We start from the raw sequence: 5,699 nt of genomic DNA on the forward strand, positions 1-5,699 counted from the left end.
CCTAGTTCCCTGGCCCCATTCGTCTTAGTAAGAAAATGTTCTATTTTGTCTTTATTATTTTGTCAGAATGCACCAGAATGCTTCGTTTGTATGTGAAAATAAAAAATATATATTATGGGGGAGGATGCCCACAGGGGTTTGGTTTAGCCCCCCCTAAAATAAAATTCACCAGTCGCCACTGCGTTACTCTCTTCAACTTCCTGTTACTCTCTTCTCAATGTGGTGCTCACATGTCGTCGGAAGAACAGTAAAAAACTTGTAACCACTTTAATTAATTATCGTGTTCATCCATTTGAATCTTGTAAAGAGAGAGTTTACATTGTGATTTAATTTATGTTTGTATTGCTCGTACATGTTATTTTTTAAAAGAGCTCCGAACTGTGATGGTGTGTCGAGCTAGAGAGCATGGTAGCTGATGGCAGAAACTCTAGCGCCCTTGGAGAGCGGAATGAGGTATGAAGGAAAATGTGTGGAGTGTGTATTATTATCAGAAGGGATTTTGTTTAAGGAAAAGAGAATATCATTACTTCATTTGTTTATGGGTTTATTGCACATGTCATCAATATAAAAACATATTCTTTCTGTGTGAACAATTACCGTATAATATATTATATTTCATTTAAAAGAAGCATGTGATATTTCATTTGTCATAAATGCTTAAAAATATATTTCATTTCATATTTCATCTTGGTCATCTGTTGAAATTATTTGTATTGTGTGTAAACATGATTTCTATGTGAACATAATTTATGTGCAAATCAATTGTGAAACTACATAGAAGTATTTTGTGTTTCTTCTGTAGTTTTCACGGTGTGCATGGTGCTCGTTGAGAGGAAGAAATAAAAAGACACCCGTTTGAAACTCTCTGCGTCTTGATGAATATATCAGAGGGGCCGCTACACTTTATACAATATTAACCGTTTTAAACAATGGTTCTTTGACCTAAATATTTATTTTCCAATAAAAAAAATTCTGGAATTGTTGCAGTCATTTGTTTATTTTCACTGGACATATTCAACACAACACTTTCAAAATAAGCATTAATACATTTTCCAAAGATAAATTGTGTAAATACTTTAATAAAAAACCTGAACAAAACTGAAAAAAAACTTGTTGGCCAGCATTTACAGCAATTTCAGTTTTCAGCTGCAGCTCTGTTATGGTTTAAGTCCTACCTGGAGGGTAGAGAACAATGTGTGAAAGTAGGAACCGTTAAATCCAACCTGAGTCCAAATGACTTAGGAGTGCCTCAAGGGTCAGTTTTCGGACCGTTGTTGTTTTCAATGTATATAAATGATCTCCCTGATTGCTGTCAAGGTGTAAACTGCCAGCTTTATGCTGACGACACAGTTATCTATGTGTCAGCAAAAACAACTGCACTGGCTGGGCAGCAGTTAACACAGGCTTTATATAACATCTCAAGATGGCTTCAGCTGTCCTATTTAACTCTAAACGTACAGAAAACCTTCTCAATGTGTTTTTCTATCAACCGGAGATATCAACTCAAATCTTTGAGGTTCATTTACACCACAAACCCATTCAGGAGGTTCATGAAACGAAATACTTGGGCATATTCTTGGATAGGCACCTGGGGCCTCATTTATAAACGTTGCGTACGCACAAAAGAAGGCGTACGCCGCTCTCTACGCAATAATTGGTATTTATAAAAAGCAAACTTCACGGGAAAATGTGCGGTCCTTGACGCAAGCTCTGACCCAGGCGTACGCACAAAAACGGGTGAAATGAGAAATGGCGACACCGTCGGCAGATGGAAGAAACACGTGAAAGTGTGTAAAACTGTAGACCGTTGTGTAAAAGAAATGGCAATAGGCTACTGCCTCTCATAAATAACATGAAGACTTCACAAAACAAGTCTTACAATTAACAGCCTACACGAACACCCGTGCGATCGATCTGCGGTGTAAAACAAACTAAATCAAACGAAAATTACAACAGAAATGCAAATTAACACATATTTGCAAAAAGAAAAGTGAAATATGTTCTGCAATAATATTGGCATGTTATGCAATTCATCCTCATAAATAATATGGTAAACAGAACGAAATAATGTACAAAACTGATATTCTCATCAATGTGTCCGTCTGGCGGAGCAGATATAGATGCAATTAGATAGACAGAACCTATGAGATGGCATCATTGTGATATCATACAAAAGCACAAGCTTTTTACTTTTGATTTTGAAATTGACTTTTAAATGTTTGAACAACTATGTGTCACCACTGTTCTCTGGCCTCATGTACCCCTTTTCCACCAAGGCAGAGCTGGTGCTGGTTCGGAGCCAGAGCCTAGTTTCAAATCGGTTCTTTGTTTTTCCACTGCCAAAGCACCAGCTCCGAACCAGTAAAACTGGTTCTTAAGTAGCACCAAATCATTGCAGGGTCTAGAACGGAGCCAAGTAAGAACCGCTTGCGTCAGGGGCTGGGGGCGGGGTTACCGTGACCAACAAGACGAATAGAAACTTGTGACCGCCATTTTTAAATAGCAGCTAGTCGCGCTAATAGCAGCTCGATTATAATATCCGTCTATGTAAGTTACGGCGAGCTGCACGAACGCGTTGGATTCCGATGTATTTTTGCAATCCCATGAGGATCCATAGTATTGCAACGTCCGTTATTGTTGATGGCTTGTTCGAGATGCATCGGAGCGGCGCGGACCGATCAGAGCTCCGGGAGTATTTGGAGAGCATACGACTCCTTGTGCTTTTGATCGCTTTCGCAGTGCTTTAATGTCACGCGGCGATCGGTCTGCGAGAAGCCGAACCATCTCGAACAAGCCTGGTGTGTTTTTGTTTGGCGCTGCCGCGCTAGCGTTGCTAGGCAACATGAGATGTATACACAGTGACGTAAGATCTGGCTCTGTTTTGGCTCTCTAGCCTGTGGAAAGGCAAACCGGTTCTTAGAAGAACCGTCAGTAGAACCAACTCCGAACCGGCTCTAGCTCTAGCTCTAGCTCTGAACCAGCACCTGGTTCTTGTTGGTGGAAAAGGGGTAATGGAGAGGCGTCAGGGCTCTCTTAGACCCTCCACCAGAGCCTCAGTTAGTGGGGATTGTGTGCTCCCAAAGTTTAGAAAATCTTTTGGACAGTCTAGCTTCTCCTTTAGAGGGGCTACACTATGGAACTCTCTCCCCACTGGATTCAAACTGCAGAACAATAATAACATCTTTATCAGAGAGCTCAAACAGTCGCTTAAATCGGGCCAAAGTTGTTCCCATGTGTAAAATGTGCCTTGTCTTGTTTAACAATGTGTTTCTATCTGTTGTAAAAGCCCCTTATGGACAGGTGTTGAAAATTAGCACATGTGCTATAACTGTAATGACGGCTGTTTCAGAGGAACAAGAGTGGGATTCAAATGCAGCAAAACATTTATTCAAACAAACATAATAAAAGTAAATCAAGGCAAAACTGATAAATGCAGACACGGGCAAGGAAGGCAAACAAAACTGACAACTAGCGCACACATAACAACCATAAAGGACAACACCAGACAAAGAACATGAGAAACACTTGGGTATATATACAATCAAGGGGAGATTGGCAAACAAGACACACCTGGGAACAATCATGAACTAATCAACAAGAAAAACTACAAAGGACTACAAAACATGGCACAGAACAGGAAATAACATAAGTCCAAACAAGACAAGGAGAATACAAGACAGGAATCATGACAATAACACTTTAAACAATGGATCTGGTTCATCCAATGTTATTGCTATGTCCATATTAAATAAATATATATATATAAAATTAAATAAATTAAATTTAAGGGTCAAGGTACTTTGTGAGTACTCTCCTCACTCTCTTTCCCTCTCCCTCATTACAGTCTGTGAGGTAGTTGTTGTGTAGGAGGCTGTAAGTCTTTATCACCTTGCATCATTCCCAACAGACTGGCGCTGCACACGCGGCGACTCGCAACAGGTGTCTGCAGTTGAGTGTGATTGTGTTCATGTGTGTTGGTGGAGTAGGCTACGTTTTTCTTGGTTTGTTTGCAGTTCTTTTTACTTTTTATTTCTATTCTTAATACAATTTTATATTATTCCGTGATGGCTCTAAGGAAGATGGGGATTATATTGCTGGTTTTAATATTCTTACTCAACTTTGCCACTGGAACATTTCCGAACCGGATTCAATATACCCGAGATTTTCTCCTTGAACTGAATACAGGCAGTTTCCTTACAGTTCTCACAAAAATTGTGGAGAACAAAGCAGGTGTAAATGACAAAGGGCAGGTCCTGCAAGTTGATGTCCATAGGCCTTTTCAGTGCAGCAACTCTGGCTTTGAGGCTACCAAAAGCACACTCAATGACCATCCGTGCCCTACACAAACACAGCCCAAAGTACTGTTCTTGAGGTGTGGAGCCACCGTTTGCATATTCCTTCATCAAGTACGGCAGCAGAGGGTAGACTGGGTCACCAAGAAGAAAAATTGGTATGTCCTCCTCGTTGTCCACAATCTGTTTTTTTTCAGAGCAGGGATCTGGCCAGTCTTAAAGTACAAGTTGAGCTTTGAATTAGCAAAAACCTGTGCATCGTGGCCACTTTATCACAACATCAATAAATCTGTACTTATCACAGACCGCCTGTACATTGAGAGAATGTTTGCCTTTCCTGTTGATGTAGTCCATTGAGTTGGTAGACGGCTGCTTGATTTCGATGTGTGTGCCTAGACCGCTCCCAAACACTCTGGCATGCCATGAGCATGATGGAAACTCAAAATCAGATCCTCGGCCTCAGACTCCGTGAAAGGCAACTTGATGTACTTTGGACCCAGGTGGATAGCGATCGCTTTGCATGTTTGCCTGACAACAACAGACACAGCCTGCCGCGACACGCCGAAGGTGTTAGCAGTCTTCCTTAGCCGTCCCTCGTCGCTCAAATAATACAGAGTTAACGCAACCCTTTTGAGCATATTAATTGGTGCCCTCATGTTTGTTGTTTGCCCTTCAATATACGGACTAAGTTCCTCGCTCAGGGCGACGAGAGATGCTTTGGACATGCGGAAATTCTCCCTCCATTCATCTTCCACAACAACGCCATTGACAAAGTTGTCCCACCAACTGCTGGTTCTACCTGGTCTTTTCTCCTGGTTGCTCTCCTGGTTGTCTTCCACGGTGGATCTAAGAGCATGTGGCGTATGGTGTTGTCCATTATCACTTGTTGCTCACCATAGTTGCATAGAAGCAGAAGATTTTGCTGTAGTAAAGCTAATAGGCTTAGTAGCTTCTGCAGCACGAACACAAGCATGTAGTCCGCCATTATTGTTGTTGTTGTTACGTGTGACGTAGCAGTGTGTGACTAATGCTGAGACGTGATGTGATGACATCATCGTTTCACAAAATATACGGATTGGCTGTACACACGAAAACGCAAGGGTGTCGTTATCAGATTTATCCACTTTGGGACCCGGTTTCAAAAAAATAGCGTTTTCAGTCTCCCAAAACACCGGATCCGTCTGGATGAAACGCAGATATGATACCAAATGTATACGTATACAGCTAAACGCGTCTCCATGTGGACAGGCCCTTATATAGGGAAACATTAACCAGATAGCAGACACAGCTGAAAGAAATCACAACAACAATGAGCACAGGCTCAATGCATGAGAACAGGAGTCAAGATGGAGGTCAAGGGTGGATCTACATCTACAGCTTCAGGAATTATTCACTGAGTTTCTTGTG

The sequence above is a fragment of the Phoxinus phoxinus genome, assembly GCF_949152265.1.
Source record: "Phoxinus phoxinus genome assembly, chromosome: 7".
NCBI classification, from domain to species: Eukaryota; Metazoa; Chordata; class Actinopteri; order Cypriniformes; family Leuciscidae; genus Phoxinus; species Phoxinus phoxinus.